At 45.6% G+C, this 21281-nt stretch overlaps 15 non-coding genes and 2 pseudogenes across 15 annotated transcripts; all 17 read left to right on the top strand.

Moving 5' to 3' along the window:
* Window positions 1-979: 979 nt before the first annotated feature.
* On the top strand, window positions 980-1170 carry LOC141191145 (U2 spliceosomal RNA). Its single transcript, XR_012265147.1, has one exon. It is a non-coding gene; the product is annotated as a U2 spliceosomal RNA (small nuclear RNA).
* A 1121-nt stretch (window positions 1171-2291) lies between these two features.
* On the top strand, window positions 2292-2482 carry LOC141191144 (U2 spliceosomal RNA). The gene has a single exon (XR_012265146.1). It is a non-coding gene; the product is annotated as a U2 spliceosomal RNA (small nuclear RNA).
* A 1121-nt stretch (window positions 2483-3603) lies between these two features.
* LOC141186089 (U2 spliceosomal RNA) lies at window positions 3604-3719 on the top strand (annotated as a pseudogene).
* A 524-nt stretch (window positions 3720-4243) lies between these two features.
* LOC141185676 (U2 spliceosomal RNA) lies at window positions 4244-4426 on the top strand. Its single transcript, XR_012260312.1, has one exon. It is a non-coding gene; the product is annotated as a U2 spliceosomal RNA (small nuclear RNA).
* Window positions 4427-5545: 1119 nt separating this feature from the next.
* LOC141191143 (U2 spliceosomal RNA) lies at window positions 5546-5736 on the top strand. Its single transcript, XR_012265145.1, has one exon. It is a non-coding gene; the product is annotated as a U2 spliceosomal RNA (small nuclear RNA).
* Window positions 5737-6860: 1124 nt separating this feature from the next.
* LOC141191142 (U2 spliceosomal RNA) lies at window positions 6861-7051 on the top strand. Its single transcript, XR_012265144.1, has one exon. It is a non-coding gene; the product is annotated as a U2 spliceosomal RNA (small nuclear RNA).
* A 1120-nt stretch (window positions 7052-8171) lies between these two features.
* Window positions 8172-8362, top strand: LOC141191141 (U2 spliceosomal RNA). The gene has a single exon (XR_012265143.1). It is a non-coding gene; the product is annotated as a U2 spliceosomal RNA (small nuclear RNA).
* Window positions 8363-9478: 1116 nt separating this feature from the next.
* Window positions 9479-9669, top strand: LOC141184379 (U2 spliceosomal RNA). The gene has a single exon (XR_012259140.1). It is a non-coding gene; the product is annotated as a U2 spliceosomal RNA (small nuclear RNA).
* Window positions 9670-10789: 1120 nt separating this feature from the next.
* Window positions 10790-10881, top strand: LOC141186308 (U2 spliceosomal RNA; annotated as a pseudogene).
* Window positions 10882-11675: 794 nt separating this feature from the next.
* LOC141185953 (U2 spliceosomal RNA) lies at window positions 11676-11858 on the top strand. The gene has a single exon (XR_012260530.1). It is a non-coding gene; the product is annotated as a U2 spliceosomal RNA (small nuclear RNA).
* A 1117-nt stretch (window positions 11859-12975) lies between these two features.
* On the top strand, window positions 12976-13166 carry LOC141191139 (U2 spliceosomal RNA). The gene has a single exon (XR_012265141.1). It is a non-coding gene; the product is annotated as a U2 spliceosomal RNA (small nuclear RNA).
* Window positions 13167-14285: 1119 nt separating this feature from the next.
* On the top strand, window positions 14286-14476 carry LOC141191239 (U2 spliceosomal RNA). The gene has a single exon (XR_012265237.1). It is a non-coding gene; the product is annotated as a U2 spliceosomal RNA (small nuclear RNA).
* Window positions 14477-15597: 1121 nt separating this feature from the next.
* On the top strand, window positions 15598-15788 carry LOC141191138 (U2 spliceosomal RNA). The gene has a single exon (XR_012265140.1). It is a non-coding gene; the product is annotated as a U2 spliceosomal RNA (small nuclear RNA).
* Window positions 15789-16906: 1118 nt separating this feature from the next.
* Window positions 16907-17097, top strand: LOC141191137 (U2 spliceosomal RNA). Its single transcript, XR_012265139.1, has one exon. It is a non-coding gene; the product is annotated as a U2 spliceosomal RNA (small nuclear RNA).
* Window positions 17098-18217: 1120 nt separating this feature from the next.
* On the top strand, window positions 18218-18408 carry LOC141191136 (U2 spliceosomal RNA). The gene has a single exon (XR_012265138.1). It is a non-coding gene; the product is annotated as a U2 spliceosomal RNA (small nuclear RNA).
* Window positions 18409-19528: 1120 nt separating this feature from the next.
* LOC141191135 (U2 spliceosomal RNA) lies at window positions 19529-19719 on the top strand. Its single transcript, XR_012265137.1, has one exon. It is a non-coding gene; the product is annotated as a U2 spliceosomal RNA (small nuclear RNA).
* A 1121-nt stretch (window positions 19720-20840) lies between these two features.
* LOC141187258 (U2 spliceosomal RNA) lies at window positions 20841-21031 on the top strand. Its single transcript, XR_012261461.1, has one exon. It is a non-coding gene; the product is annotated as a U2 spliceosomal RNA (small nuclear RNA).
* Window positions 21032-21281: the final 250 nt, after the last annotated feature.

The following is a 21281-nucleotide window of genomic DNA, read 5'->3' as shown; positions in this document are numbered from 1 at the left end:
CCAGATGACAAGCTCATTTTGGTTCAACTTCAGCAACTGTGCATTGCATTGCCATGTAATGTAATGTAATGCAATGCTATCTATCTAGCTCTCCCTCTATACTTCCTTTTGGATAAACAGACATATTAGGCAAGCATTTTGGAGCTTTCACCTAAATAACTACAGGTGGTGAGATAAGCTGCACAATATAATTGACCTTTCAGTATATTGTTGCACACACACCATCTATTTAGCAAATGCCCTTGTTATCAACAGCAGCCTTTTAAACTCACCTGAGCTAACAGGTATGTGAGCTGGTTACTCTGCTGCGCTTAAAATTTCTTTTTTGGTTTGCTACAATGCCTTTTCTGAAACGTTGTCTCCCTCTGCTGGAACACTGACTTCTTTCATTTAATGCCTGCAGACTATAAAAGAGAAACCAACCCAAAAAGTTTGGTTGATTAGTCTGTGGCATTCTTTTAAACTGTTGCTTATGGCGGTCTCTGTGAGCTTCTCAGTGACATTCAGCCATCCAGGTATCCCGCCTGCAGTAGACGGAATGTGGCAATGGAATGCTGGCTGCGCGTGTCATAATAGGCTCTGAGCCTTTATATACCTGCGCACAGCAGCAGCCACCTTCAGTCTGCTGCTGGACAGCCAGCAGCAGCAGCAGCAGGAGAGGTAATTAATCAGCAACCCTCCTGCTAAGGGTAGACAGCTGCTCGTTCCACCCCCCCCCCGCCTTAATTGGTTCTCCTCCCTTCCAACGGTGTTGAGGCGGGTGGGAACAGCCGGGGGTTGAGGGTACTGTGCTAAAAGAGGTGGAGTTATGCAGATCTAAAACGCGTGGATTGCAGCAGCAGCAAGCCGAAAAGTGCAGGCATGTGAGGGATCTAGAGGTTGACAGCATGACTTCTTAACGGGAGTCCAGGTGGCCATCTCCACAAATGGACTTTTCAGAATCCTTGGGTGGCACCGTAGTCGGAAACCAATTCTGGTTATCGCTTCTCGGCCTTTTGGCTAAGATCAAGTGTAGTATCTGTTCTTATCAGTTTAATATCTGATACGTCCCCTATCTGGGGACCATATATTAAATGGATTTTTAGAACAGGGAGATGGAAAAAGAGCTTGCTCTGTCCACTCCACGCATTGACCTGGTATTGCAGTATCTCCAGGACCGGTGCACCCCTTCTTTAATGCAGTTTCTAAAATCAGAAAGAATTGAATTCAATGCTTTTTGTTCATTTTGCTTGTTTGTCGGATTTTGGGATGGACTCTTTGGCTTTGCTTTTCTTCTCCTCATTGGATTTTTCATGTTAAAAGTTGCAGAAACCAGATGACAAGCTCATTTTGGTTCAACTTCAGCAACTGTGCATTGCATTGCCATGTAATGTAATGTAATGCAATGCTATCTATCTAGCTCTCCCTCTATACTTCCTTTTGGATAAACAGACATATTAGGCAAGCATTTTGGAGCTTTCACCTAAATAACTACAGGTGGTGAGATAAGCTGCACAATATAATTGACCTTTCAGTATATTGTTGCACACACACCATCTATTTAGCAAATGCCCTTGTTATCAACAGCAGCCTTTTAAACTCACCTGAGCTAACAGGTATGTGAGCTGGTTACTCTGCTGCGCTTAAAATTTCTTTTTTGGTTTGCTACAATGCCTTTTCTGAAATGTTGTCTCCCTCTGCTGGAACACTGACTTCTTTCATTTAATGCCTGCAGACTATAAAAGAGAAACCAACCCAAAAAGTTTGGTTGATTAGTCTGTGGCATTCTTTTAAACTGTTGCTTATGGCGGTCTCTGTGAGCTTCTCAGTGACATTCAGCCATCCAGGTATCCCGCCTGCAGTAGACGGAATGTGGCAATGGAACGCTGGCTGCGCGTGTCATAATAGGCTCTGAGCCTTTATATACCTGCGCACAGCAGCAGCCACCTTCAGTCTGCTGCTGGACAGCCAGCAGCAGCAGCAGCAGGAGAGGTAATTAATCAGCAACCCTCCTGCTAAGGGTAGAGAGCTGCTCGTTCCACCCCCCCCCCCGCCTTAATTGGTTCTCCTCCCTTCCAACGGTGTTGAGGCGGGTGGGAACAGCCGGGGGTTGAGGGTACTGTGCTAAAAGAGGTGGAGTTATGCAGATCTAAAACGCGTGGATTGCAGCAGCAGCAAGCCGAAAAGTGCAGGCATGTGAGGGATCTAGAGGTTGACAGCATGTCTTCTTAACGGGAGTCCAGGTGGCCATCTCCACAAATGGACTTTTCAGAATCCTTGGGTGGCACCGTAGTCGGAAACCAATTCTGGTTATCGCTTCTCGGCCTTTTGGCTAAGATCAAGTGTAGTATCTGTTCTTATCAGTTTAATATCTGATACGTCCCCTATCTGGGGACCATATATTAAATGGATTTTTAGAACAGGGAGATGGAAAAAGAGCTTGCTCTGTCCACTCCACGCATTGACCTGGTATTGCAGTATCTCCAGGACCGGTGCACCCCTTCTTTAATGCAGTTTCTAAAATCAGAAAGAATTGAATTCAATGCTTTTTGTTCATTTTGCTTGTTTGTCGGATTTTGGGATGGACTCTTTGGCTTTGCTTTTCTTCTCCTCATTGGATTTTTCATGTTAAAAATTGCAGAAGCCAGATGACAAGCTCATTTTGGTTCAACTTCAGCAACTGTGCATTGCATTGCCATGTAATGTAATGTAATGCAATGCTATCTATCTAGCTCTCCCTCTATACTTCCTTTTGGATAAACAGACATATTAGGCAAGCATTTTGGAGCTTTCACCTAAATAACTACAGGTGGTGAGATAAGCTGCACAATATAATTGACCTTTCAATATATTGTTGCACACACACCATCTATTTAGCAAATGCCCTTGTTATCAACAGCAGCCTTTTAAACTCACCTGAGCTAACAGGTATGTGAGCTGGTTACTCTGCTGCGCTTAAAATTTCTTTTTTGGTTTGCTACAATGCCTTTTCTGAAACGTTGTCTTCCTCTGCTGGAACACTGACTTCTTTTATTTAATGCCTGCAGACTATAAAAGAGAAACCAACCCAAAAAGTTTGGTTGATTAGTCTGTGGCATTCTTTTAAACTGTTGCTTATGGCGGTCTCTGTGAGCTTCTCAGTGACATTCAGCCATCCAGGTATCCCGCCTGCAGTAGACGGAATGTGGCAATGGAACGCTGGCTGCGCGTGTCATAATAGGCTCTGAGCCTTTATATACCTGCGCACAGCAGCAGCCACCTTCAGTCTGCTGCTGGACAGCCAGCAGCAGCAGCAGCAGGAGAGGTAATTAATCAGCAACCCTCCTGCTAAGGGTAGACAGCTGCTCGTTCCACCCCCCCCCCCCGCCTTAATTGGTTCTCCTCCCTTCCAACGGTGTTGAGGCGGGTGGGAACAGCCGGGGTTGAGGGTACTGTGCTAAAAGAGGTGGAGTTATGCAGATCTAAAACGCGTGGATTGCAGCAGCAGCAAGCCGAAAAGTGCAGGCATGTGAGGGATCTAGATGTTGACAGCATGTCTTCTTAACGGGAGTCCAGGTGGCCATCTCCACAAATGGACTTTTCAGAATCCTTGGGTGGCACCGTAGTCGGAAACCAATTCTGGTTATCGCTTCTCGGCCTTTTGGCTAAGATCAAGTGTAGTATCTTTTGAAAAGGCAGTTTTGTCCTTGGGCTGCCCTAGTAAATTGATGCATATTACACACTGGTTTGGTGCACTTGTTAGTACGCCAGGTGTCTCATAGAGTTATCTGATGGAAAACATGGCCCTCCAGGATCGAAGTCACTAGGCTGGGTAAGTGTGAGGGCTTTGGAGCAATGTGCCCCAGGAGTAGGCGCCCTGGTGGGAGTCCAAGCTTACTGGGACTGGGAACCCCAGAAAGACTTGGCTTCGTAGCACGCCGCACCTTTGCCAATCATACTTTCTGAGCAACCCCCCCTATTCCTGGCCTCCGGGCTAGGAAGGGGAATTTTTATAAACCCGGTCGGAGGTCCGGTCAGCTTTGGGCTGAGAAACCAACACAGGCTCCAGCTCCACTAGGGTGGCAGCCTAGATGGAAGCTGGGAGCACGAAAACGGCTCTTCTCCGGCTTCGGCTAGGGAGAGCATCGGAGATCCCTGACCCTCGCTGTGGCCTTCTGGCTCGGAGGGATGGGGATGGTTTATTGGGGACCCTCTCCTCCGGGAAGGGTCCACATGAATCCTCGCCTCGTGCGCTGTTTTGGTGTGACTTCGGTCACATTTTTCAGTGCCTTGGATGCAGCTTCAATCCAAAAAATCTGTTCTTATCAGTTTAATATCTGATACGTCCCCTATCTGGGGACCATATATTAAATGGATTTTTAGAACAGGGAGATGGAAAAAGAGCTTGCTCTTTCCACTCCACGCATTGACCTGGTATTGCAGTATCTCCAGGACCGGTGCACCCCTTCTTTAATGCAGTTTCTAAAATCAGAAAGAATTGAATTCAATGCTTTTTGTTCATTTTGCTTGTTTGTCGGATTTTGGGATGGACTCTTTGGCTTTGCTTTTCTTCTCCTCATTGGATTTTTCATGTTAAAAGTTGCAGAAGCCAGATGACAAGCTCATTTTGGTTCAACTTCAGCAACTGTGCATTGCATTGCCATGTAATGTAATGTAATGCAATGCTATCTATCTAGCTCTCCCTCTATACTTCCTTTTGGATAAACAGACATATTAGGCAAGCATTTTGGAGCTTTCACCTAAATAACTACAGGTGGTGAGATAAGCTGCACAATATAATTGACCTTTCAGTATATTGTTGCACACACACCATCTATTTAGCAAATGCCCTTGTTATCAACAGCAGCCTTTTAAACTCACCTGAGCTAACAGGTATGTGAGCTGGTTACTCTGCTGCGCTTAAAATTTCTTTTTTGGTTTGCTACAATGCCTTTTCTGAAACGTTGTCTCCCTCTGCTGGAACACTGACTTCTTTCATTTAATGCCTGCAGACTATAAAAGAGAAACCAACCCAAAAAGTTTGGTTGATTAGTCTGTGGCATTCTTTTAAACTGTTGCTTATGGCGGTCTCTGTGAGCTTCTCAGTGACATTCAGCCATCCAGGTATCCCGCCTGCAGTAGACGGAATGTGGCAATGGAACGCTGGCTGCGCGTGTCATAATAGGCTCTGAGCCTTTATATACCTGCGCACAGCAGCAGCCACCTTCAGTCTGCTGCTGGACAGCCAGCAGCAGCAGCAGCAGGAGAGGTAATTAATCAGCAACCCTCCTGCTAAGGGTAGACAGCTGCTCGTTCCACCCCCCCCCGCCTTAATTGGTTCTCCTCCCTTCCAACGGTGTTGAGGCGGGTGGGAACAGCCGGGGTTTGAGGGTACTGTGCTAAAAGAGGTGGAGTTATGCAGATCTAAAACGCGTGGATTGCAGCAGCAGCAAGCCGAAAAGTGCAGGCATGTGAGGGATCTAGAGGTTGACAGCATGTCTTCTTAACGGGAGTCCAGGTGGCCATCTCCACAAATGGACTTTTCAGAATCCTTGGGTGGCACCGTAGTCGGAAACCAATTCTGGTTATCGCTTCTCGGCCTTTTGGCTAAGATCAAGTGTAGTATCTGTTCTTATCAGTTTAATATCTGATACGTCCCCTATCTGGGGACCATATATTAAATGGATTTTTAGAACAGGGAGATGGAAAAAGAGCTTGCTCTGTCCACTCCACGCATTGACCTGGTATTGCAGTATCTCCAGGACCGGTGCACCCCTTCTTTAATGCAGTTTCTAAAATCAGAAAGAATTGAATTCAATGCTTTTTGTTCATTTTGCTTGTTTGTCGGATTTTGGGATGGACTCTTTGGCTTTGCTTTTCTTCTCCTCATTGGATTTTTCATGTTAAAAGTTGCAGAAGCCAGATGACAAGCTCATTTTGGTTCAACTTCAGCAACTGTGCATTGCATTGCCATGTAATGTAATGTAATGCAATGCTATCTATCTAGCTCTCCCTCTATACTTCCTTTTGGATAAACAGACATATTAGGCAAGCATTTTGGAGCTTTCACCTAAATAACTACAGGTGGTGAGATAAGCTGCACAATATAATTGACCTTTCAGTATATTGTTGCACACACACCATCTATTTAGCAAATGCCCTTGTTATCAACAGCAGCCTTTTAAACTCACCTGAGCTAACAGGTATGTGAGCTGGTTACTCTGCTGCGCTTAAAATTTCTTTTTTGGTTTGCTACAATGCCTTTTCTGAAACGTTGTCTCCCTCTGCTGGAACACTGACTTCTTTCATTTAATGCCTGCAGACTATAAAAGAGAAACCAACCCAAAAAGTTTGGTTGATTAGTCTGTGGCATTCTTTTAAACTGTTGCTTATGGCGGTCTCTGTGAGCTTCTCAGTGACATTCAGCCATCCAGGTATCCCGCCTGCAGTAGACGGAATGTGGGAATGGAACGCTGGCTGCGCGTGTCATAATAGGCTCTGAGCCTTTATATACCTGCGCACAGCAGCAGCCACCTTCAGTCTGCTGCTGGACAGCCAGCAGCAGCAGCAGCAGGAGAGGTAATTAATCAGCAACCCTCCTGCTAAGGGTAGACAGCTGCTCGTTCCACCCCCCCCCCCCCCGCCTTAATTGGTTCTCCTCCCTTCCAACGGTGTCGAGGCGGGTGGGAACAGCCGGGGGTTGAGGGTACTGTGCTAAAAGAGGTGGAGTTATGCAGATCTAAAACGCGTGGATTGCAGCAGCAGCAAGCCGAAAAGTGCAGGCATGTGAGGGATCTAGAGGTTGACAGCATGTCTTCTTAACGGGAGTCCAGGTGGCCATCTCCACAAATGGACTTTTCAGAATCCTTGGGTGGCACCGTAGTCGGAAACCAATTCTGGTTATCGCTTCTCGGCCTTTTGGCTAAGATCAAGTGTAGTATCTGTTCTTATCAGTTTAATATCTGATACGTCCCCTATCTGGGGACCATATATTAAATGGATTTTTAGAACAGGGAGATGGAAAAAGAGCTTGCTCTGTCCACTCCACGCATTGACCTGGTATTGCAGTATCTCCAGGACCGGTGCACCCCTTCTTTAATGCAGTTTCTAAAATCAGAAAGAATTGAATTCAATGCTTTTTGTTAATTTTGCTTGTTTGTCGGATTTTGGGATGGACTCTTTGGCTTTGCTTTTCTTCTCCTCATTGGATTTTTCATGTTAAAAGTTGCAGAAGCCAGATGACAAGCTCATTTTGGTTCAACTTCAGCAACTGTGCATTGCATTGCCATGTAATGTAATGTAATGCAATGCTATCTATCTAGCTCTCCCTCTATACTTCCTTTTGGATAAACAGACATATTAGGCAAGCATTTTGGAGCTTTCACCTAAATAACTACAGGTGGTGAGATAAGCTGCACAATATAATTGACCTTTCAGTATATTGTTGCATACACACCATCTATTTAGCAAATGCCCTTGTTATCAACAGCAGCCTTTTAAACTCACCTGAGCTAACAGGTATGTGAGCTGGTTACTCTGCTGCGCTTAAAATTTCTTTTTTGGTTTGCTACAATGCCTTTTCTGAAACGTTGTCTCCCTCTGCTGGAACACTGACTTCTTTCATTTAATGCCTGCAGACTATAAAAGAGAAACCAACCCAAAAAGTTTGGTTGATTAGTCTGTGGCATTCTTTTAAACTGTTGCTTATGGCGGTCTCTGTGAGCTTCTCAGTGACATTCAGCCATCCAGGTATCCCGCCTGCAGTAGACGGAATGTGGCAATGGAACGCTGGCTGCGCATGTCATAATAGGCTCTGAGCCTTTATATACCTGCGCACAGCAGCAGCCACCTTCAGTCTGCTGCTGGACAGCCAGCAGCAGCAGCAGCAGGAGAGGTAATTAATCAGCAACCCTCCTGCTAAGGGTAGACAGCTGCTCGTTCCACCCCCCCCCCGCCTTAATTGGTTCTCCTCCCTTCCAACGGTGTTGAGGCGGGTGGGAACAGCTGGGGGTTGAGGGTACTGTGCTAAAAGAGGTGGAGTTATGCAGATCTAAAACGCGTGGATTGCAGCAGCAGCAAGCCGAAAAGTGCAGGCATGTGAGGGATCTAGAGGTTGACAGCATGTCTTCTTAACGGGAGTCCAGGTGGCCATCTCCACAAATGGACTTTTCAGAATCCTTGGGTGGCACCGTAGTCGGAAACCAATTCTGGTTATCGCTTCTCGGCCTTTTGGCTAAGATCAAGTGTAGTATCTGTTCTTATCAGTTTAATATCTGATACGTCCCCTATCTGGGGACCATATATTAAATGGATTTTTAGAACAGGGAGATGGAAAAAGAGCTTGCTCTGTCCACTCCACGCATTGACCTGGTATTGCAGTATCTCCAGGACCGGTGCACCCCTTCTTTAATGCAGTTTCTAAAATCAGAAAGAATTGAATTCAATGCTTTTTGTTCATTTTGCTTGTTTGTCGGATTTTGGGATGGACTCTTTGGCTTTGCTTTTCTTCTCCTCATTGGATTTTTCATGTTAAAAGTTGCAGAAGCCAGATGACAAGCTCATTTTGGTTCAACTTCAGCAACTGTGCATTGCATTGCCATGTAATGTAATGTAATGCAATGCTATCTATCTAGCTCTCCCTCTATACTTCCTTTTGGATAAACAGACATATTAGGCAAGCATTTTGGAGCTTTCACCTAAATAACTACAGGTGGTGAGATAAGCTGCACAATATAATTGACCTTTCAGTATATTGTTGCACACACACCATCTATTTAGCAAATGCCCTTGTTATCAACAGCAGCCTTTTAAACTCACCTGAGCTAACAGGTATGTGAGCTGGTTACTCTGCTGCGCTTAAAATTTCTTTTTTGGTTTGCTACAATGCCTTTTCTGAAACGTTGTCTCCCTCTGCTGGAACACTGACTTCTTTCATTTAATGCCTGCAGACTATAAAAGAGAAACCAACCCAAAAAGTTTGGTTGATTAGTCTGTGGCATTCTTTTAAACTGTTGCTTATGGCGGTCTCTGTGAGCTTCTCAGTGACATTCAGCCATCCAGGTATCCCGCCTGCAGTAGACGGAATGTGGCAATGGAACGCTGGCTGCGCGTGTCATAATAGGCTCTGAGCCTTTATATACCTGCGCACAGCAGCAGCCACCTTCAGTCTGCTGCTGGACAGCCAGCAGCAGCAGCAGCAGGAGAGGTAATTAATCAGCAACCCTCCTGCTAAGGGTAGACAGCTGCTCGTTCCACCCCCCCCCCGCCTTAATTGGTTCTCCTCCCTTCCAACGGTGTTGAGGCGGGTGGGAACAGCCGGGGGTTGAGGGTACTGTGCTAAAAGAGGTGGAGTTATGCAGATCTAAAACGCGTGGATTGCAGCAGCAGCAAGCCGAAAAGTGCAGGCATGTGAGGGATCTAGAGGTTGACAGCATGTCTTCTTAACGGGAGTCCAGGTGGCCATCTCCACAAATGGACTTTTCAGAATCCTTGGCACCGTAGTCGGAAACCAATTCTGGTTATCGCTTCTCGGCCTTTTGGCTAAGATCAAGTGTAGTATCTGTTCTTATCAGTTTAATATCTGATACGTTCCCTATCTGGGGACCATATATTAAATGGATTTTTAGAACAGGGAGATGGAAAAAGAGCTTGCTCTGTCCACTCCACGCATTGACCTGGTATTGCAGTATCTCCAGGACCGGTGCACCCCTTCTTTAATGCAGTTTCTAAAATCAGAAAGAATTGAATTCAATGCTTTTTGTTCATTTTGCTTGTTTGTCGGATTTTGGGATGGACTCTTTGGCTTTGCTTTTCTTCTCCTCATTGGATTTTTCATGTTAAAAGTTGCAGAAGCCAGATGACAAGCTCATTTTGGTTCAACTTCAGCAACTGTGCATTGCATTGCCATGTAATGTAATGTAATGCAATGCTATCTATCTAGCTCTCCCTCTATACTTCCTTTTGGATAAACAGACATATTAGGCAAGCATTTTGGAGCTTTCACCTAAATAACTACAGGTGGTGAGATAAGCTGCACAATATAATTGACCTTTCAGTATATTGTTGCACACACACCATCTATTTAGCAAATGCCCTTGTTATCAACAGCAGCCTTTTAAACTCACCTGAGCTAACAGGTATGTGAGCTGGTTACTCTGCTGCGCTTAAAATTTCTTTTTTGGTTTGCTACAATGCCTTTTCTGAAACGTTGTCTCCCTCTGCTGGAACACTGACTTCTTTCATTTAATGCCTGCAGACTATAAAAGAGAAACCAACTCAAAAAGTTTGGTTGATTAGTCTGTGGCATTCTTTTAAACTGTTGCTTATGGCGGTCTCTGTGAGCTTCTCAGTGACATTCAGCCATCCAGGTATCCCGCCTGCAGTAGACGGAATGTGGCAATGGAACGCTGGCTGCGCGTGTCATAATAGGCTCTGAGCCTTTATATACCTGCGCACAGCAGCAGCCACCTTCAGTCTGCTGCTGGACAGCCAGCAGCAGCAGCAGCAGGAGAGGTAATTAATCAGCAACCCTCCTGCTAAGGGTAGACAGCTGCTCGTTCCACCCCCCCCCCGCCTTAATTGGTTCTCCTCCCTTCCAACGGTGTTGAGGCGGGTGGGAACAGCCGGGGGTTGAGGGTACTGTGCTAAAAGAGGTGGAGTTATGCAGATCTAAAACGCGTGGATTGCAGCAGCAGCAAGCCGAAAAGTGCAGGCATGTGAGGGATCTAGAGGTTGACAGCATGTCTTCTTAACTGGAGTCCAGGTGGCCATCTCCACAAATGGACTTTTCAGAATCCTTGGGTGGCACCGTAGTCGGAAACCAATTCTGGTTATCGCTTCTCGGCCTTTTGGCTAAGATCAAGTGTAGTATCTTTCGAAAAGGCGGTTTTGGATGTTGGCCGCCCTAGTAGATTGATATATTATGCACACTGGGGTTTAGGCGCTTGTTAGTACGCCAGGTGGCTAATATAGTCATCTGGTGGAAAGCATGGCCCCCCAGGATCGACGCCATTGGGCCGGGGAAGATCGAAAGCCCGAAGTGTGAAGTGCCCCAGGAGTGGTGACCCTGGGGTGCCTTAACTCACTGGGATTGGGAACCCCACTTGAGTTTATGGCACATTTGCACAAGCACTTCAAATTTTCTTTCTTCGCACACACCCTTATTCCGGGCCTTCTGGCCTTAGGATGGGGAATTTTTCAATTCCCGGTCGAAGGTCCGGGCAGTATTATACTGTGAAACCTTCACTATTTATTTAATTTCTTTGTCACTGTGTGTCCACTTATTCACGTGTGTCACGTCCTACTAGGATTTTGTCGGGATGCGGTTCCCTTACGGGTTCCTCTCTTGGCAGGTCTAGGGGGGGAGTGTGTGGCCATCAGGTTCCGCTCCCCCCTGAACCCCCCTGGCTCTCCTCTTTCGGGAGGAGAGCGTTGTTGGCTCCCCTCTTCCGGGAGGGGAGCACAGTCTTTGGCTCCCAGTGCCTTGCTCGGGTGAGAACTCGGGCAGGTGCTGGGGGTAAGATTGGGTCGCCTCTGGCTTCGGCTGGAGGTGGCTTTTTGTCCCTGCTCCTCGCTGTGGCCTTTTGGCTCGGAGGGACGGGGAATGGTTTGGGGGACCCTTCTCCTTTTCGAGAGGGTTTCAAGAAGACCAGCATCCTAGTGCACTTTTTTTGTGGCACTTCTCACTTTTTTAAGCGCACTCGGGTTTTGTACACGAATTCGGGCTTTCGAAAAAAAAAAAAAAAAAATCTGTTCTTATCAGTTTAATATCTGATACGTCCCCTATCTGGGGACCATATATTAAATGGATTTTTAGAACAGGGAGATGGAAAAAGAGCTTGCTCTGTCCACTCCACGCATTGACCTGGTATTGCAGTATCTCCAGGACCGGTGCACCCCTTCTTTAATGCAGTTTCTAAAATCAGAAAGAATTGAATTCAATGCTTTTTGTTCATTTTGCTTGTTTGTCGGATTTTGGGATGGACTCTTTGGCTTTGCTTTTCTTCTCCTCATTGGATTTTTCATGTTAAAAGTTGCAGAAGCCAGATGACAAGCTCATTTTGGTTCAACTTCAGCAACTGTGCATTGCATTGCCATGTAATGTAATGCAATGCTATCTATCTAGCTCTCCCTCTATACTTCCTTTTGGATAAACAGACATATTAGGCAAGCATTTTGGAGCTTTCACCTAAATAACTACAGGTGGTGAGATAAGCTGCACAATATAATTGACCTTTCAGTATATTGTTGCACACACACCATCTATTTAGCAAATGCCCTTGTTATCAACAGCAGCCTTTTAAACTCACCTGAGCTAACAGGTATGTGAGCTGGTTACTCTGCTGCGCTTAAAATTTCTTTTTTGGTTTGCTACAATGCCTTTTCTGAAACGTTGTCTCCCTCTGCTGGAACACTGACTTCTTTCATTTAATGCCTGCAGACTATAAAAGAGAAACCAACCCAAAAAGTTTGGTTGATTAGTCTGTGGCATTCTTTTAAACTGTTGCTTATGGCGGTCTCTGTGAGCTTCTCAGTGACATTCAGCCATCCAGGTATCCCGCCTGCAGTAGACGGAATGTGGCAATGGAACGCTGGCTGCGCGTGTCATAATAGGCTCTGAGCCTTTATATACCTGCGCACAGCAGCAGCCACCTTCAGTCTGCTGCTGGACAGCCAGCAGCAGCAGCAGCAGGAGAGGTAATTAATCAGCAACCCTCCTGCTAAGGGAAGACAGCTGCTCGTTCCACCCCCCCCCCCCGCCTTAATTGGTTCTCCTCCCTTCCAACGGTGTTGAGGCGGGTGGGAACAGCCGGGGGTTGAGGGTACTGTGCTAAAAGAGGTGGAGTTATGCAGATCTAAAACGCGTGGATTGCAGCAGCAGCAAGCCGAAAAGTGCAGGCATGTGAGGGATCTAGAGGTTGACAGCATGTCTTCTTAACGGGAGTCCAGGTGGCCATCTCCACAAATGGACTTTTCAGAATCCTTGGGTGGCACCGTAGTCGGAAACCAATTCTGGTTATCGCTTCTCGGCCTTTTGGCTAAGATCAAGTGTAGTATCTGTTCTTATCAGTTTAATATCTGATACGTCCCCTATCTGGGGACCATATATTAAATGGATTTTTAGAACAGGGAGATGGAAAAAGAGCTTGCTCTGTCCACTCCACGCATTGACCTGGTATTGCAGTATCTCCAGGACCGGTGCACCCCTTCTTTAATGCAGTTTCTAAAATCAGAAAGAATTGAATTCAATGCTTTTTGTTCATTTTGCTTGTTTGTCGGATTTTGGGATGGACTCTTTGGCTTTGCTTTTCTTCTCCTCATTGGATTTTTCATGTTAAAAGTTGCAGAAGCCAGATGACAAGCTCATTTTGGTTCAACTTCAGCAACTGTGCATTGCATTGCCATGTAATGTAATGTAATGCAATGCTATCTATCTAGCTCTCCCTCTATACTTCCTTTTGGATAAACAGACATATTAGGCAAGCATTTTGGAGCTTTCACCTAAATAACTACAGGTGGTGAGATAAGCTGCACAATATAATTGACCTTTCAGTATATTGTTGCACACACACCATCTATTTAGCAAATGCCCTTGTTATCAACAGCAGCCTTTTAAACTCACCTGAGCTAACAGGTATGTGAGCTGGTTACTCTGCTGCACTTAAAATTTCTTTTTTGGTTTGCTACAATGCCTTTTCTGAAACGTTGTCTCCCTCTGCTGGAACACTGACTTCTTTCATTTAATGCCTGCAGACTATAAAAGAGAAACCAACCCAAAAAGTTTGGTTGATTAGTCTGTGGCATTCTTTTAAACTGTTGCTTATGGCGGTCTCTGTGAGCTTCTCAGTGACATTCAGCCATCCAGGTATCCCGCCTGCAGTAGACGGAATGTGGCAATGGAACGCTGGCTGCGCGTGTCATAATAGGCTCTGAGCCTTTATATACCTGCGCACAGCAGCAGCCACCTTCAGTCTGCTGCTGGACAGCCAGCAGCAGCAGCAGCAGGAGAGGTAATTAATCAGCAACCCTCCTGCTAAGGGTAGACAGCTGCTCGTTCCACCCCCCCCCGCCTTAATTGGTTCTCCTCCCTTCCAACGGTGTTGAGGCGGGTGGGAACAGCCGGGGGTTGAGGGTACTGTGCTAAAAGAGGTGGAGTTATGCAGATCTAAAACGCGTGGATTGCAGCAGCAGCAAGCCGAAAAGTGCAGGCATGTGAGGGATCTAGAGGTTGACAGCATGTCTTCTTAACGGGAGTCCAGGTGGCCATCTCCACAAATGGACTTTTCAGAATCCTTGGGTGGCACCGTAGTCGGAAACCAATTCTGGTTATCGCTTCTCGGCCTTTTGGCTAAGATCAAGTGTAGTATCTGTTCTTATCAGTTTAATATCTGATACGTCCCCTATCTGGGGACCATATATTAAATGGATTTTTAGAGCAGGGAGATGGAAAAAGAGCTTGCTCTGTCCACTCCACGCATTGACCTGGTATTGCAGTATCTCCAGGACCGGTGCACCCCTTCTTTAATGCAGTTTCTAAAATCAGAAAGAATTGAATTCAATGCTTTTTGTTCATTTTGCTTGTTTGTCGGATTTTGGGATGGACTCTTTGGCTTTGCTTTTCTTCTCCTCATTGGATTTTTCATGTTAAAAGTTGCAGAAGCCAGATGACAAGCTCATTTTGGTTCAACTTCAGCAACTGTGCATTGCATTGCCATGTAATGTAATGTAATGCAATGCTATCTATCTAGCTCTCCCTCTATACTTCCTTTTGGATAAACAGACATATTAGGCAAGCATTTTGGAGCTTTCACCTAAATAACTACAGGTGGTGAGATAAGCTGCACAATATAATTGACCTTTCAGTATATTGTTGCACACACACCATCTATTTAGCAAATGCCCTTGTTATCAACAGCAGCCTTTTAAACTCACCTGAGCTAACAGGTATGTGAGCTGGTTACTCTGCTGCGCTTAAAATTTCTTTTTTGGTTTGCTACAATGCCTTTTCTGAAACGTTGTCTCCCTCTGCTGGAACACTGACTTCTTTCATTTAATGCCTGCAGACTATAAAAGAGAAACCAACCCAAAAAGTTTGGTTGATTAGTCTGTGGCATTCTTTTAAACTGTTGCTTATGGCGGTCTCTGTGAGCTTCTCAGTGACATTCAGCCATCCAGGTATCCCGCCTGCAGTAGACGGAATGTGGCAATGGAACGCTGGCTGCGCGTGTCATAATAGGCTCTGAGCCTTTATATACCTGCGCACAGCAGCAGCCACCTTCAGTCTGCTGCTGGACAGCCAGCAGCAGCTGCAGCAGGAGAGGTAATTAATCAGCAACCCTCCTGCTAAGGGTAGACAGCTGCTCGTTCCACCCCCACCCCCGCCTTAATTGGTTCTCCTCCCTTCCAACGGTGTTGAGGCGGGTGGGAACAGCCGGGGGTTGAGGGTACTGTGCTAAAAGAGGTGGAGTTATGCAGATCTAAAACGCGTGGATTGCAGCAGCAGCAAGCCGAAAAGTGCAGGCATGTGAGGGATCTAGAGGTTGACAGCATGTCTTCTTAACGGGAGTCCAGGTGGCCATCTCCACAAATGGACTTTTCAGAATCCTTGGGTGGCACCGTAGTCGGAAACCAATTCTGGTTATCGCTTCTCGGCCTTTTGGCTAAGATCAAGTGTAGTATCTGTTCTTATCAGTTTAATATCTGATACGTCCCCTATCTGGGGACCATATATTAAATGGATTTTTAGAACAGGGAGATGGAAAAAGAGCTTGCTCTGTCCACTCCACGCATTGACCTGGTATTGCAGTATCTCCAGGACCGGTGCACCCCTTCTTTAATGCAGTTTCTAAAATCAGAAAGAATTGAATTCAATGCTTTTTGTTCATTTTGCTTGTTTGTCGGATTTTGGGATGGACTCTTTGGCTTTGCTTTTCTTCTCCTCATTGGATTTTTCATGTTAAAAGTTGCAGAAGCCAGATGACAAGCTCATTTTGGTTCAACTTCAGCAACTGTGCATTGCATTGCCATGTAATGTAATGTAATGCAATGCTATCTATCTAGCTCTCCCTCTATACTTCCTTTTGGATAAACAGACATATTAGGCAAGCATTTTGGAGCTTTCACCTAAATAACTACAGGTGGTGAGATAAGCTGCACAATATAATTGACCTTTCAGTATATTGTTGCACACACACCATCTATTTAGCAAATGCCCTTGTTATCAACAGCAGCCTTTTAAACTCACCTGAGCTAACAGGTATGTGAGCTGGTTACTCTGCTGCGCTTAAAATTTCTTTTTTGGTTTGCTACAATGCCTTTTCTGAAACGTTGTCTCCCTCTTCTGGAACACTGACTTCTTTCATTTAATGCCTGCAGACTATAAAAGAGAAACCAACCCAAAAAGTTTGGTTGATTAGTCTGTGGCATTCTTTTAAACTGTTGCTTATGGCGGTCTCTGTGAGCTTCTCAGTGACATTCAGCCATCCAGGTATCCCGCCTGCAGTAGACGGAATGTGGCAATGGAACGCTGGCTGCGCGTGTCATAATAGGCTCTGAGCCTTTATATACCTGCGCACAGCAGCAGCCACCTTCAGTCTGCTGCTGGACAGCCAGCAGCAGCAGCAGCAAGAGAGGTAATTAATCAGCAACCCTCCTGCTAAGGGTAGACAGCTGCTCGTTCCACCCCCCCCGCCTTAATTGGTTCTCCTCCCTTCCAACGGTGTTGAGGCGGGTGGGAACAGCCGGGGGTTGAGGGTACTGTGCTAAAAGACGTGGAGTTATGCAGATCTAAAACGCGTGGATTGCAGCAGCAGCAAGCCGAAAAGTGCAGGCATGTGAGGGATCTAGAGGTTGACAGCATGTCTTCTTAACGGGAGTCCAGGTGGCCATCTCCACAAATGGACTTTTCAGAATCCTTGGGTGGCACCGTAGTCGGAAACCAATTCTGGTTATCGCTTCTCGGCCTTTTGGCTAAGATCAAGTGTAGTATCTGTTCTTATCAGTTTAATATCTGATACGTCCCCTATCTGGGGACCATATATTAAATGGATTTTTAGAACAGGGAGATGGAAAAAGAGCTTGCTCTGTCCACTCCACGCATTGACCTGGTATTGCAGTATCTCCAGGACCGGTGCACCCCTTCTTTAATGCAGTTTCTAAAATCAGAAAGAATTGAATTCAATGCTTTTTGTTCATTTTGCTTGTTTGTCGGATTTTGGGATGGACTCTTTGGCTTTGCTTTTCTTCTCCTCATTGGATTTTTCATGTTAAAAGTTGCAGAAGCCAGATGACAAGCTCATTTTGGTTCAACTTCAGCAACTGTGCATTGCATTGCCATGTAATGTAATGTAATGCAATGCTATCTATCTAGCTCTCCCTCTATACTTCCTTTTGGATAAACAGACATATTAGGCAAGCATTTTGGAGCTTTCACCTAAATAACTACAGGTGGTGAGATAAGCTGCACAATATAATTGACCTTTCAGTATATTGTTGCACACACACCATCTATTTAGCAAATGCCCTTGTTATCAACAGCAGCCTTTTAAACTCACCTGAGCTAACAGGTATGTGAGCTGGTTACTCTGCTGCGCTTAAAATTTCTTTTTTGGTTTGCTACAATGCCTTTTCTGAAACGTTGTCTCCCTCTGCTGGAACACTGACTTCTTTCATTTAATGCCTGCAGACTATAAAAGAGAAACCAACCCAAAAAGTTTGGTTGATTAGTCTGTGGCATTCTTTTAAACTGTTGCTTATGGCGGTCTCTGTGAGCTTCTCAGTGACATTCAGCCATCCAGGTATCCCGCCTGCAGTAGACGGAATGTGGCAATAGAACGCTGGCTGCGCGTGTCATAATAGGCTCTGAGCCTTTATATACCTGCGCACAGCAGCAGCCACCTTCAGTCTGCTGCTGGACAGCCAGCAGCAGCAGCAGCAGGAGAGGTAATTAATCAGCAACCCTCCTGCTAAGGGTAGACAGCTGCTCGTTCCACCCCCCCCCCGCCTTAATTGGTTCTCCTCCCTTCCAACGGTGTTGAGCCGGGTGGGAACAGCCGGGGGTTGAGGGTACTGTGCTAAAAGAGGTGGAGTTATGCAGATCTAAAACGCGTGGATAGCAGCAGCAGCAAGACGAAAAGTGCAGGCATGTGAGGGATCTAGAGGTTGACAGCATGTCTTCTTAACGGGAGTCCAGGTGGCCATCTCCACAAATGGACTTTTCAGAATCCTTGGGTGGCACCGTAGTCGGAAACCAATTCTGGTTATCGCTTCTCGGCCTTTTGGCTAAGATCAAGTGTAGTATCTGTTCTTATCAGTTTAATATCTGATACGTCCCCTATCTGGGGACCATATATTAAATGGATTTTTAGAACAGGGAGATGGAAAAAGAGCTTGCTCTGTCCACTCCACGCATTGACCTGGTATTGCAGTATCTCCAGGACCGGTGCACCCCTTCTTTAATGCAGTTTCTAAAATCAGAAAGAATTGAATTCAATGCTTTTTGTTCATTTTGCTTGTTTGTCGGATTTTGGGATGGACTCTTTGGCTTTGCTTTTCTTCTCCTCATTGGATTTTTCATGTTAAAAGTTGCAGAAGCCAGATGACAAGCTCATTTTGGTTCAACTTCAGCAACTGTGCATTGCATTGCCATGTAATGTAATGTAATGCAATGCTATCTATCTAGCTCTCCCTCTATACTTCCTTTTGGATAAACAGACATATTAGGCAAGCATTTTGGAGCTTTCACCTAAATAACTACAGGTGGTGAGATAAGCTGCACAATATAATTGACCTTTCAGTATATTGTTGCACACACACCATCTATTTAGCAAATGCCCTTGTTATCAACAGCAGCCTTTTAAACTCACCTGAGCTAACAGGTATGTGAGCTGGTTACTCTGCTGCGCTTAAAATTTCTTTTTTGGTTTGCTACAATGCCTTTTCTGAAACGTTGTCTCCCTCTGCTGGAACACTGACTTCTTTCATTTAATGCCTGCAGACTATAAAAGAGAAACCAACCCAAAAAGTTTGGTTGATTAGTCTGTGGCATTCTTTTAAACTGTTGCTTATGGCGGTCTCTGTGAGCTTCTCAGTGACATTCAGCCATCCAGGTATCCCGCCTGCAGTAGACGGAATGTGGCAATGGAACGCTGGCTGCGCGTGTCATAATAGGCTCTGAGCCTTTATATACCTGCGCACAGCAGCAGCCACCTTCAGTCTGCTGCTGGACAGCCAGCAGCAGCAGCAGCAGGAGAGGTAATTAATCAGCAACCCTCCTGCTAAGGGTAGACAGCTGCTCGTTCCACCCCCCCCCCGCCTTAATTGGTTCTCCTCCCTTCCAACGGTGTTGAGGCGCGTGGGAACAGCCGGGGGTTGAGGGTACTGTGCTAAAAGAGGTGGAGTTATGCAGATCTAAAACGCGTGGATTGCAGCAGCAGCAAGCCGAAAAGTGCAGGCATGTGAGGGATCTAGAGGTTGACAGCATGTCTTCTTAACGGGAGTCCAGGTGGCCATCTCCACAAATGGACTTTTCAGAATCCTTGGGTGGCACCGTAGTCGGAAACCAATTCTGGTTATCGCTTCTCGGCCTTTTGGCTAAGATCAAGTGTAGTATCTGTTCTTATCAGTTTAATATCTGATACGTCCCCTATCTGGGGACCATATATTAAATGGATTTTTAGAACAGGGAGATGGAAAAAGAGCTTGCTCTGTCCACTCCACGCATTGACCTGGTATTGCAGTATCTCCAGGACCGGTGCACCCCTTCTTTAATGCAGTTTCTAAAATCAGAAAGAATTGAATTCAATGCTTTTTGTTCATTTTGCTTGTTTGTCGGATTTTGGGATGGACTCTTTGGCTTTGCTTTTCTTCTCCTCATTGGATTTTTCATGTTAAAAGTTGCAGAAGCCAGATGACAAGCTCATTTTGGTTCAACTTCAGCAACTGTGCATTGCATTGCCATGTAATGTAATGTAATGCAATGCTATCTATCTAGCTCTCCCTCTATACTTCCTTTTGGATAAACAGACATATTAGGCAAGCATTTTGGAGCTTTCACCTAAATAACTACAGGTGGTGAGATAAGCTGCACAATATAATTGACCTTTCAGTATATTGTTGCACACACACCATCTATTTAGCAAATGCCCTTGTTATCAACAGCAGCCTTTTAAACTCACCTGAGCTAACAGGTATGTGAGCTGGTTACTCTGCTGCGCTTAAAATTTCTTTTTTGGTTTGCTACAATGCCTTTTCTGAAACGTTGTCTCCCTCTGCTGGAACACTGACTTCTTTCATTTAATGCCTGCAGACTATAAAAGAGAAACCAACCCAAAAAGTTTGGTTGATTAGTCTGTGGCATTCTTTTAAACTGTTGCTTATGGCGGTCTCTGTGAGCTTCTCAGTGACATTCAGCCATCCAGGTATCCCGCCTGCAGTAGACGGAATGTGGCAATGGAACGCTGGCTGCGCGTGTCATAATAGGCTCTGAGCCTTTATATACCTGCGCACAGCAGCAGCCACCTTCAGTCTGCTGCTGGACAGCCAGCAGCAGCAGCAGCAGGAGAGGTAATTAATCAGCAACCCTCCTGCTAAGGGTAGACAGCTGCTCGTTCCACCCCCCCCCCCGCCTTAATTGGTTCTCCTCCCTTCCAACGGTGTTGAGGCGGGTGGGAACAGCCGGGGGTTGAGGGTACTGTGCTAAAAGAGGTGGAGTTATGCAGATCTAAAACGCGTGGATTGCAGCAGCAGCAAGCCGAAAAGTGCAGGCATGTGAGGGATCTAGAGGTTGACAGCATGTCTTCTTAACGGGAGTCCAGGTGGCCATCTCCACAAATGGACTTTTCAGAATCCTTGGGTGGCACCGTAGTCGGAAACCAATTCTGGTTATCGCTTCTCGGCCTTTTGGCTAAGATCAAGTGTAGTATCTGTTCTTATCAGTTTAATATCTGATACGTCCCCTATCTGGGGACCATATATTAAATGGATTTTTAGAACAGGGAGATGGAAAAAGAGCTTGCTCTGTCCACTCCACGCATTGACCTGGTATTGCAGTATCTCCAGGACCAGTGCACCCCTTCTTTAATGCAGTTTCTAAAATCAGAAAGAATTGAATTCAATGCTTTTTGTTCATTTTGCTTGTTTGTCGGATTTTGGGATGGACTCTTTGGCTTTGCTTTTCTTCTCCTCATTGGATTTTTCATGTTAAAAGTTGCAGAAGCCAGATGACAAGCTCATTTTGGTTCAACTTCAGCAACTGTGCATTGCATTGCCATATAATGTAATGTAATGCAATGCTATCTATCTAGCTCTCCCTCTATACTTCCTTT

This window comes from Phyllobates terribilis, unplaced genomic scaffold (assembly GCF_046119375.1).
Source record: "Phyllobates terribilis strain yellow unplaced genomic scaffold, ASM4611937v1 Scaffold_40__1_contigs__length_11209783, whole genome shotgun sequence".
Classification (NCBI taxonomy): domain Eukaryota; kingdom Metazoa; phylum Chordata; class Amphibia; order Anura; family Dendrobatidae; genus Phyllobates; species Phyllobates terribilis.
This window is presented reverse-complemented; position numbering and strand designations above follow the sequence as displayed.